Source organism: Barbus barbus, assembly GCF_936440315.1.
Source record: "Barbus barbus genome assembly, chromosome: 38".
NCBI classification, from domain to species: domain Eukaryota; kingdom Metazoa; phylum Chordata; class Actinopteri; order Cypriniformes; family Cyprinidae; genus Barbus; species Barbus barbus.
Genome location: NC_136716.1, coordinates 8,710,867 through 8,723,804, shown reverse-complemented (window position 1 = coordinate 8,723,804; position 12,938 = coordinate 8,710,867). Strand labels below are relative to the sequence as shown.

The window sequence follows — 12,938 nt, the reverse complement described above, 5'->3', positions numbered from 1 at the left end:
ATCAAAGTTTGAGAGATCTAGTTCAAACAACCACTGAGTTACTGATGCTCATCCCCGGTCTCCCCTATCTCTGATCAGTCCTAGCCTATAATTGTAACATCAACATTAAACTTTTTTTTTTTCCCAATGAAAATCTTTCAAATTAAAATAAAAAAAAACAATGAATTAAATGAATTATAAAATTGACATAGCCTATCAAAATATAATTAAGTGCTACTTCAGGTGGGAAAAGCACCACATTTGAACAGCATCAGGCATTGAAATCAATCTCTGTGAAAACACCTTGTGCAAAAATTGAAGCACAACAAAGTGACCTTTCACAATCATTATAAACAGCGCTGTTTTTAGCCCTTTTTCTTTATGACGTAGCCTAACTAAACAAATTAATGAGTAGTTCGGTCTGTTAATGAATAGCATTAGGCTTATTTATAGCACGATTCATTACTATTATTTTACAAAATATGCTTGAAGACATGTAAATGGAGGAATAATCTGCACTTCACGAGAAATTGACAAATACACCAGGCATTACAAAAATATAGCCTATAAGCATAGATCTCAAAACGTTAATCAACAGTAAGGCTACATGCGATAGGCTAAAATTAATTTCAAAATATTCTATGGAGGACAAAACCTGCATCTTTAAATTCTGCTTTCAACCGTAGACTATCGCCGATTCTTGGTCTCTGGCAATTGATTGATAGATTTGCACCATTTTTTTTAATACGCTCTGGTGTTTGTGTGGGAAATTACATACAATTACATACCATTCTCCATTGTTTTATAGCAGTTATGCTGTAGTCCATTGGGCTTTAGGCAGGTAAACACCCAAAACATGTGTTTACAGCCATTACTATGATCTCATTATCAATGATACCCATCCAGCTCATGGTAAGAGCATAACATATTGAATTAATACACTGATTACTAATTCTGTCACTACTGTACATTAGATATATAACGAACTGTTGTTAAACACTGTAGCAGAACAGAAAAAAAACACTTAATATAGGAGGTTTCATTACACTTTATTTCAGCTGTCTTCTTAAACTGTGGCTCCTACAGGCAACGGCGTTTAGAAGGAAGCTGATAGTCTCCATCCTGTTCATCCACACTTCCATATCCACCTCCCCCAGGGGTGAAAAGACTGAACATGTCCTGTCATGTATGCCACAGGTCAGTCCATTTGAATGAAATTCTATAGCCAATAACTCCTCTAACACAAAATCATTCTAAATCAACAAAGACATTAGAAGAGAGATATATAGTTGTGTAACAAGATGTAATTATTAAGGGTGGAACATCCTTATGTAGAATAAAAGAGCTTTTTCCTGAACACTGATATGTATTCAAGACCATTTCCATGATGGAGTAAAGAAATAAAAAAGGTAATTGCTACTTATTATCTCACAATTCTGAGATTTATTGTGACAATTCAGAGAAAAAAAGTCAGAATTGTGAGATATAAAGAATTCAGAATTCTTTTTCTCATTTTCCAATTTTAAGTTAATATCTTGCAATTCTCAGCTTATATCTCGCAAAAAAAAATTGTGAGACTTAAAGTCCGCGTGAACCGGAAGTTGCTGCCGACTTTATTTCAGTGTAGTGACGTATTTCCATCAGAAACGGAATATTGAACAGAGGGCAGGGTTTTATTTTTGTGCTCCTTCTCTCTATCTCTCACTCATAGAAATCTAACGGTTGGAGGGGTGTGTTTAAGGATATTCTGCCCATGCCCAAGCCGTCAAACTGACGTAATCAAAAAAGAAACGCCATCCCAGAGCGGAAGTAAATGTTCAGATTTTGATTAAAGATTACCAAGACAAACTATTTTTTTCAGCGGATTAACTTGCACGGATTAATTGTTAACATCAAGACTAGCAAAGTGCGCTAGTAAAGTAAATAAAGTCCATTTTGATTTCATGCCGACTTTCTAAAAAAAAATTGTATTCCTTCTAGTAGATATGACTGTTTACATCTCATTTTAAAAAAGGTATTATTGATTATTGAAAATACACTGTTTGTCTCACCCCAGGATCCAGGCTGATGGTATTCTTGGCCCCTAAATTTAAAACTCTGCCATCCGTTTTATGTAACAAATTCAGCCCAGGTGCTTTTACCTCCTAAATGAACCAAGAATTATATAGTATATGCATGTATGTATACGTAAGCACATATATGAATGTAAAGAAATATACTGTGATGAAGGTACCGTGTAGGCCATAGGGCTGTGTAGAACGCGTCTCCGTTAATACTGACAAAACCACTGGACTACGAAATCTAAGTTTCCGGATCACACCATCACCACCGCGATACACACCTGCCCCTCCGGAACCCGGGCCGCAGGGAAAAATGCTCAAGAATCACTGGATATCTGAGACAGCAACTCAACTTCAACAATCTCTTCCACATTATGAATGGAACCAGGGGCGTAGCCATCATTTCAAAAGTGGGGGGGACGGAATGTCTAGTTATACCTGTTTTGTTTTTTCAGTTAACCCTTGTCTAATTGACAGGTTTTATTTTTAATCATACCTTTTTGCTTAATATGCTTTATGATTATATTATTATATATGATTATAAAACAGAAGGAAAGAGAGAAAAAAGAAAAAGAAAGAAAGAAATACAACAGCTTGTCACTGGGACAGTACCCTTAAAAGGACATCTTTGTACCTTATTTACCCCAAAAAGTTTCATAGTTGTACATTAGATTCAAGATTTTTATTCGTCACATACACCATTATACAGAGTATAACCAGCAGTGAAATATAAGTCAAACGGTACAAAAGTCATTACGGTACATATTGGTATTCTAAGGTACTAATGTGCACCTTTTTGAGTATAAGTTGCAAAGATGTTCTTATAAGGGTACTATTGTTTACATATTTCAGATTGTATTTAGTGAGTGTTGTATGTACAGTACATGGCACACAGTAATGGATACTTGCACATTCACATACTCCTTTATTCTGTTCTAAATTAGGGGAAGTCGTGGCCTAATCGTTAGAGAGTCGGACTCGTAATCCAAAGGTTGTGGGTTCGAGTCTCAGGCCGGCAGGGATTGTAGGTGGGGGGAGTGAATGTCCAGCGCTCTCTCCACCCTCAATACCACGACTGAGGTGCCCTTGAGCAAGGCACCGAACCCCCAACTGCTCCCCGGGCGCCGCAGCATAAATGGCTGCCCACTGCTCCGGGTGTGTGTTCACGGTGTGTGTGTGTTCACTGCTGTGTGTGTGCACGTTGGATGGGTTAAATGCAGAGCACGAATTCCGAGTATGGGTCACCATACTTGGCAGTATGTCACTTCACTTTGTTCTATTCTGTTCTATTATACATTATCTGATTAGTCTATGTTAAAAGAAATATCTTATCATAGACAATGCTGTAAATAATCTTTACCTCTGAAGCCTCACTGAAACTGTCTGCCTCATTCACTCTCAACTGTGAATTCAGTTCTGCCTCTGTCTATAGCAAATAAAGTAGTGTTTGAAACATGTACATACAGGGTATAGTGACATACAGAAGAAAATAACACATTAAGTACACTGCTGGACAATAACCAATCATTTGTATCCTAAATTATTTTTTTACACTTTAGAATGATAAACACATATTCACTATTAACTATGACTTTTGCCTCAATAAACTCTTCATTTACTGCTTATTAATAGCTTGTAAGGTAGTCGTTGTAGTTGTTAAGTTTAGGATTATGGGATGCAGAATATGGTCATGAAGAATACAGAATTAATATGTGCTTAAGTACTAATAAACAACCAATATCCAAGCTAATAATTGCATACTGTAGTTAAAAATGATAGCTGAGAAGTTGTTCATCATACTAATGTTATTTTTTATTTTTCTATATTTGACTAATTATTTTCTATGATTGGTCCATATATAATCCTACAAACGATTGTGTATTAATATATTTTATACAATGTAAAAACAGCCAGGTGTTAAAAGACATCAGTTCGTCTCACCTGTGAAGTTTGTTTTTCTTGTGTGTCGTCCTGATTCTGCTCTTACAAACCTAGGCTGACTGTTTCTTGTTCATTCTTGACAACAGATAAAAACGTCAAATTAGTGCAATAATGACAGAGCACCCCTAAATGAAGATCGGTCCTGTATCAGATCAGTGCTTGCATACTTGATTGAAATACATCATGTAGAATTGAACATTAGAGTTAAACATGTCACAATGCTGCAAACGCTGTAAAATCTCAGTTCAACATTATCTTTATTCTTATTTGAAGGGTTCTGATAGCATACATACGTGTTAAAATAAAAGACGTTACAAAAGAGTTACGGAAAAATACACTGAAAATAAATAAGTGCATGTTTGTCCAGGCAGCTTTTTTCCACTCCATATAATGAACATCAAAACTGGCTAATTATTCAACAAGAGCAATAGGCAGAGTCACTGAACACCGTGCAACACTATTCGGATCCCACATGCCAACTTACGCTGCTTGACGTCTTCGTAAAAAAGGATTGAAGAGTTTTTTTGTCGCTTTGAACTCATCGCGACCTAATGAATGATGGATACAGCGCGGGACCGCGGGCGCGAGCCTCACTACAAACTGAGTGACTGATTGCCATGGAAACGTAAACGTCATGTATAAATTATCTTGTCTTTTTGAATTTTAAATCATTCTGCATTTTTATACATTGCTCCATTAAAACCTCAACATGTCGAGAACACAACTGTCCAATGAAAAAGTGCGGGGGACGACTTTACTTTTTATAAAAAGTGGGGGGTCCCCCGCGTCCCCCGCGTAATCTACGCCCCTGGGTGCACATGTAAGTTATACTGAAAGCACAATCCCCTTAAACCTTAAACAAGCTAAAGATCAACGACTATCGTTACGTTACATAACACACGTTGCAATTTCCGTCTTTATATGCATTACATGCACGCAGGCATGCACTATAAGACAATTACAACATTAGTATGTACTGCTGTACTTACACTTGAGACACAGTTATACAAGAAATGAACACATTCTCTTGTCGTACCGTTTACTACCACCGTGGTGAAGCGACACTGACTTCGCCAATCCAATGCGAGTGAAGTTCAGGGCTGTATCCGAAATCGCCCCCTATACCCTCAAATAGTGCACTATTTGAGGGGACAGCCATTTTAAGTGGTGTTCGAAACCATAGTGGATGTTCTCGAGTGCACTCATTCAATCCCACAATGCACCGCAAAAACGAGTGTACAAGCGATATACACTCAACGGCAAGAGAATCCCCAGAATGCACTGAGAGAGTCGCGCGCCGAATGAATTCCCGCGTCTCACCAGAAGATGGCGCCCACAGCTGAATCATCCATCCATTCTTTTTAGAAGCGCTCGTCCACGGCGTAATACAACACAGGTACAAATTAATTGTAAATTGACTATTAGGGTTTATACATAATTTCCGTGACTGAGTTCTAGATAAATCCTTCAATCTTACTATTGGAGCTGCCCGTATCAAATTATTATTTAACAGGAAGCAAACTATGCAAAAACGGCAGTCCTTCCGGTGCACTTAGTGTCCGAATTCACTCACTCGTTTTCATTCACTCCTTCAAGTGAACTATATGAGTGGACTAATGTAGGGTATAGTGAATGAGGGTATAGGGGGCGATTTCGGATACAGCCCAGGTCTTCTGAGATATCACGTGACTAAGCCTGTCTTCTATGGGATGATATCGTCTTCAGCCACAGGGGGCGCGTCACGCGAGTGATTGCCCAAAAAGCCGAATCCATATATATTTTTATCCATTTGTAATTTTTAAAGGGATAGTTCAAGCATTACAAACCATCAACTGTTAACCATTAAAACCATTAAATAATACTGTCCAGTAGCCTATGTTTTGGGCCATATTCCATTAGGATCTAGTGGTTTTAACATGTCACTATAGAAGGAAACATCATTACAGTTTACAATAAAACAATACAATTCCCCACGATTCTCCTGTACCTGTATCTTGTTATTATTATGAAAATTCAATAAACAGATAAAAAAAATATATATATAATTCCCATTATAACCATTAAAACCACAACACAATCTGAGGGTTCCTGGTTTTTATTTTATTTTCCAGTAGGAATTCATTTACCATCGTCATGCACATTAAAGCATTTGCATTGCACTTATACAGTGCCCTCCAAAAGTATTGGAACCGTAAGGCCAATTCCTTTATTTTTGCTGTAGACTGAAAACGTTTGGGTTTGACATCAAAAGATGAATATGAGATGAGATATTAACATTTCAGCTTTTATTTACAGGTATTTTCATCTGGATCTGATACACAACTTAGAAGATAGCACCTTTTCTTTGAACCCACCCATTTTTCATGTGAGCAAACGTATTGGAACAGATAGAATTAACAGATTAAAGTGAAAAAGACTTAATATTTAGTTGCAAATCCTTTTCTTTCAATAACTGCATCAAGCCTGTGACCCATTGACATCACCAAACTTTTGCATTCTTCTTTTGTGATGCTTTTCCAGGCTTTCACCGCAGCCTCTTTCATTTTTGGGGGGTTACTCCCTTCAGTCTCTTCTTTAGCAGGTAAAATGCATACTCTACAGGGTTTAAGTGACGACATTGACTTGGCCAGTCTAAAACCTTCCACTTCTTGCCCCTGATGAACTCCTTTGTTGTTTTGGCACTAATGTTTTGGGTCATTATCTTGCTGCATGATGAAGGATCTCCCAATCAGTTGGGTTGCATCTTTCTGTAAATTGTCAGACAAAATATTTCTGTAGACTTCTGAGTTAATTTTGCTGCTGCCATCATGTGTTACATCATTAATGAAGATTAATGAGCCTGTCCCAGAAGAAGCGATGAAAGCCCAAGCCATTACATTACTTGTGTAATGTGTACTATAATGTACACCTGTGTACACTGTGTTTCAGATGAGCTTGTATGTTTGGGATCATGAGCAGATCCTTTCTTTCTCCAAACTTTAGCCTTTCCATCACTTTGGTCCATAAAATCAGTCCATAAAACCTTGTCCCAGAATTTTTGAGGCTCGTCTCCTATTCTTCTTGCTAATGAGTGGTTTGCATCTTCTGGTGTAGCCTCTGTACTTTTGTTCATGAAGTCTTCTGCGAACAGTAGATTGGGATACCTTCACTCCTGCCCTCTGGAGGTTGTTGCTGATGTCACTAACAGTTGTTTTAGGGTCTTTCTTTACAGCTGTCACAATGTTTCTGTCATCAACTGCAGATGTTTTCCTTGATCTACCCGTTTGAGGTGTGTTATTTAGTACACCAGTGGTTTCTTTCTTCCTCAGGAGATTCCAAATGGTTGTACTTGCTATTTCCAGGGTTTGTGCAATGGTTTGATTGATTTTTCATCTTCTCTCAGCTTCACAATTGCTCGTTTTTCACCCATAGACACCTCTCTGTTTTTCATGTTGGTTACACGTCTAACTAACTATAAATGCAGTTTGCACGGATCTGAAACTGAGCGCAGACATTCAGTGCTATTTATTGTTTGAATAATCAATTAATAGGACACACCAGGGCAACAAAACACACCTGTGAGTCACATGTTAACATGAAAAATGGGTGTGTTCAAACAAAAGGTGCTATCTTCTAAGTTGTGTATCAGATCCAGATGAAAATACCTGTAAATAAAAGCTGAAATGTTAATCTCTCATCTCATATTCATCTGTTGATGTCAAACCCAAATGTTTTCAGTCTACAGAAAAAATAAAGGAATTGGCCTTACTGTTCCAATACTTTTGGAGGACACTGTAGTTTGTCAGAACATAAAGTTAGTCGCCAAACATGTCTTAGGGTTTCATGACTATTTAAATTTATGAGAAGTGAAAAGACCACAGCTTGAAAGAGAAATAGGCCTAATTACTGTAACTTCGAATATAAATTTTTATGCGTAGACAATTACAATAGAGCATTTAATGAATGGATGCATATTAGTGCTGGTGAAATAAATAAATCAATAATAGTAATATGTGTAGTAACCATTAGGTTCCTGTCTATATATAAACACAGGGTTTTGCAATCATTATTTTCATACATACTTAATTTAATTAGGTTTTACTAGGTTTTATCCAAATTCTTTGCATTCGTATTTCCAATTTATTTCCTATGGAGGTCATTTTAAGATAATTTTGGAACAATGTATCAAAAATGTGATTTAGTTGGCTCTTTCTGACAACACCCAGTTAAGATGCCATCTACTGACTCTTTTGAGGAACACAAAATACCATTGGCCTATCCCATTTTTAGTTGTTTAGGCTCAAAGACATTTTTTTCCTTTTTTCTATTTTAGAATTAAATATCCTCAATGCCCTTCTAACTCTCGTATCTGGCATCGTTTTCAAGTTTCTTTTCCATTTCATTTCATTTATTTCCACTGTCGTTTAACCAATCAGCTGCAAAGAATCTTATTGCCATGACAACAAATTTAAAGTTGCTGCTGCAGTTTGTTGTCTTCAGAAAAACTGAAGAAAAGCAGCTTGTTAGTAGTCTTTGGTAGTACTATGGTGTCACAGAGCACTCTGTAGAACTTTAGATAGAACGTGAGTCAGTCTCGCGTTGGACACTGCAGAGGTAAATAAGGTCTCCTGCTGATAAGCTATAGTTAAAAGATAAAGCTATAACAGGGTTCCTCAAATCTTTCACTGGAGGTCCAATCTGCTGCAGAGTTTAGCTCTAACCCTGATCAAACTCACCTACCTGCGATTTTCTAATAATCTTGGAGACTCTGATTAGCATGCTCAGGTGTGTTTGATTAGGGTTAGAGCTAAACTCTGCAGGAGTGGGCCAGATTTGAGGATCCCTGAGCTATAAGCTGATAACTCTCGTGTATTGTTTTCTAGTTAAACAACAAACTGCAACTTTTGAATAAAGGTGAAAAGATGCTTGAATCTTTCTTGAGAAAAATAGGTTGTTAGTATAAAACTTATAATTAGCACTATTATAATTATTATTATTATTTATTTGTTTGAAACATTTTGAAACAACAAACTGCAACATCTGAATGAACATGGAAAGTGGCCTGAATCTTTCTTGGGGTGATTTTCAATTTCAGGTAAGAAACTTAGGTATATTTTTAAGTTGTTAATGGAACTCGCCATTAACTATGTTGTGTGTGAGATGAGTGAGTGTGTGTGTATTCTGTATTGAAGAAAACAAAGTGCAGCGTCTGAATGAACATGAAAAGTGGCCTGAAGCTTTTTTTAGCATGATTTTCAGGTAAGAAAAATTACCTATTTTTAAATTGTTAATAGAACTCCTAATTAACTGTGTGTGTGTGTTTTCTTGTACTGAAAAAAACAAACAAACTGTAACATCTGAATGAGGGTGGAAAGCAGCCTGAATCTTTCTTGGCATGATTTTTGATTTCAGGTAAGAAAAAGCACCTAATTTTTAAGTTGTTGACAGAACTCATAATTAACTATAATTATGAAACTTACCAATTTGCAGAACTAACGGAATGTATAGTTGATATCAAAAACTGGATGACTAGCAATTTCTTACAGCTAAATTCAGAAAAAACAGGTGTTAATTACTGGATGTAAAACTTTTGCATGTAATAACCTAGATCACTGTCTAATACTTGGTCGCTGCTCTGTTAATTCTTCGTCATCAGTTAGGAACCTAGGCGTACTTTTTGATAGCAATCTTTCCTTCGAAAAACATGTTTCTAGCATTTGTAAAACTTTTCCATCTTAAAAATATATCTAAATTACAACCTATGCTCTCAATGTCAAATGCAGAAATATTAATTCATGCATTCATGACCTTGAGGCTAGATTATTGTAATGCTTTATTGGGTGGTTGCTCTGCACATTTAATAAACTCTAGCTGGTTCAAAATGCAGCCGCTAGAGTTCTTACTAGAACCAGGAAGGTTCTGTCAACACTGAACTGGCTCCCTATTAAACATCGTATACATTTTAAATTCTTGCTAATTACCTATAAAGCCCTGAATGGTTTGGCACCTCAGTATATGAGTGAGCTCTTATCGCATCATAGTCCTTCACGTCCTCTGCGATCTCAAAACTCTGGCCATTTGATAATACCTAGAATATCAAAATCAACTGCGGGTAGGAGATCGTTTTCCTATTTAGCACCCAAACTCTGGAACAATCTACCTAACACTCTGTCAGTTTAAATCTAAATTAAAGACCCATTTCTTTAACCTGGCTTACACATAATACACTATCGCATTTCTATAATTCAAATCCGTTAAAGGATTGTTGGGCTGCATTAATTAGGTCAACCGGAACCATCAGATGGTAGACGAGCACCTAGAGATGACCTCTACAGCCAGGACACCTAGATGAGCCCCAGAGACTGATCCCCAGTGAAGACCCTGTCTCCAAGACGGTCATTGGGACAAGACCACAGGAACCAGATGAGTCCTTTGCACAATCTGATTCTGCTTTAAACTGCTGATTTTGTCTGGCCAGAGGAGAATGACACTATTTCGACAAACTATTTCCCCGTCTAAATACTGTAAAACTGATATAAAGCCACCCAGCTTTATATCAAGCCGATGTAAAGCTGCTTTGACACAATTTGCATTTGTTAAAAGCACTATACAAATAATATTGACTTTGACTATATTGTTGTGTGTGTATTTGTATTGAAAAAAAAAACAAAGAAACTGCAACATCTGAATGAAGGTGGAAAGCAGCCTGAATCTTCCTTGGGATGATTTTCAATTTCTACACTTTGAGTCTCATTTGACAAAACAGTCGGTTATGTATAGAAGTGATAGTCTCATCCTCAGACGTCATGCCCACGGACCGCTGGCTGAACATCTGATGCATATGGCACACAAAATCAGAGACCCTACAGTCATCTGATTAAATTCTACAGGATTTCCGGAAGACATGTCACGTTTTTTAATGCAAATATTTTCAGAGCAAACGCAAAAGCATTAAAACATCATTCTTCCCATCTCATATTTTTGACTTTTGAAGGGGCTCCATACTACGAAGAACAGTAATTGCATACCTTCACTGAGCTTTTCTTGTTTTATAAATGAATGAAAAATTATTAGGTTTCCCTACCAGATAGACAACATGCACAATTGCCGTTAGAAAGTGTGTTTAGTACAACATTAAGCTTAAGTATTTGGAGATATTGCAGTAATATGATGAAATTAACCCTATAAAGCAGGGGTAGGCAATGTCGGTCCTGGAGTGCCGATGTCCTGTAGAGTTTAGTTCCAACCCTAATCAAACACACCTGAACAAGCTAATTAAGGTCTTCAGAAATGGGGCTAGAGGCAGGTGAGGCTTCTTTTCAGGGTTGGAGCTAAACTCTGCAGGACATCGGCACTCCAGGACTGACGTTGCCTACCCCTGCTATAAAGCCTGTATCATATGTGAATTTTTAAGGCCTCTAAAAAAACCTGTTGCACATGATCTACTACATGCTTTCTTTTGTCTTATGTCGTCTGATTAAGTTCATATTTTTTTAACAAGTAATAACTTTCATATTGTTAGTTACATTTGAAAATAAACATTTACTAGACTGGAGCAATTTAGGTTTACTGGATTATACATAAATTTTATTTGTAGAAAAATCATGTTAATGTGAGTTTCAAATATGATACAACATTGTTGTATTGCTTTGTATAATGTTTTGCTTCTCACAATAAAAACTTCAGAGTTTTGATCATAAAGTTAAGCATTATCTCAGACATATTATTGTGAAATGTAAAGGGATAACTGATATTTATATGCATTAAATATAAGTAGTCTGTATGTTAAAATGACTTTTTTCATTTTACTTTTTGACCATATAAATTCCAACAAATTGCATATTTTTGGGCCTCTAAAGTCCCCTCCTTCACTATGAGCTCCATATTCTGACTATATTATATGAGCCATAAAACACTTATATATGTCAAATATTATACGCAACATACAACACAAACCTGTCCTTAAAGATTTCTTTTGTAACGTGTAATGGTTCAATAAATGGATGCATTAAAAAAAAAATTACTATCATTTTGTATATCAGGCTTTACAGGATTAGAAATTAATTGTTGGATCCTTAAAACCTCAAATGTGTGATCGATTCAGCCCATGCATGTCATTAAAAAAAACCTTATATCTCAATCATATGTCCATGTTACTGATTTACTTTCCTGCTTATCCCTTTCTCACAAACTCTTTCATAATTCTTTTCATGTATGTATTTGCCCCATTACTCTTATACTTCCTAGATTTCTAATTTATGTATATTAATGTCCCATATTAAGGCCTGCATTGTGTATTTAGTGCTGATCAATGTAGGAGTGACTCTTCACTATATCGATCTGACCAATTAAACCCTATTTTTTCACACATTAAACTGAGCCATCATGATATTACTTAACCAAATTGTAACAGTTGCAGGACTCGGGAGACTGATTTATTGATTCTACTGAGTTTTATTTACTAGTGTTTTCTTAATTATTTTATTCATTATAACTATTTAACTTTATATTTAATTCACTTGAAAATGAAATAATTGATTTTATTTTTGTTATAGCACGTTTATTATTTGTTATAACACTTTTTAAAACAACCGAGCTGACCTTAGTGCTTCACAATTGGAAATATTTAAGAAAAAAAAAGTTTAATGTTCAATGTTCAACAAGCTAAAGTCTAGTATATCAAAAAAAAAGAAAGAAGATTAAAGAAAATTAATAAATATTTTAATTAAATTGTTTAACAAAATAATATAAAATAATAAATAACAAAATAAAATCTTGTAGTGGTCAGCAGATGTCAGTGTAGGGGCGTGCAGCTCAGAGTTGCTGTGGGGGTTTTTTTTTATACAGTTGAGCTCATGGATGGATAAACCCTGTCAAACGTTTAACCTCTACAAATCATCATCAAATCCTTCTGCTGAAGGTCTCCGTTAATGCTGTGAGCACATGTTTTATCACCTTTATTACGGAGTTGTTCTTAAT

The 12,938-nt window shown here is 36.2% G+C and overlaps 1 protein-coding gene across 2 annotated transcripts in view; it reads left to right on the top strand.

Moving 5' to 3' along the window:
- Positions 1-12,755: 12,755 nt before the first annotated feature.
- Positions 12,756-12,938, top strand: part of LOC306857392 (signal transducer and activator of transcription 5B-like) — a 46,047-nt gene continuing 45,864 nt past the window's right edge. For both annotated transcript variants that reach the window (XR_013783104.1, XM_079397315.1), the window contains exon 1: positions 12,756-12,894. The gene's annotated coding sequence lies outside the window, so the exon portion shown is untranslated. The remainder of the gene's footprint in view (positions 12,895-12,938) is intronic.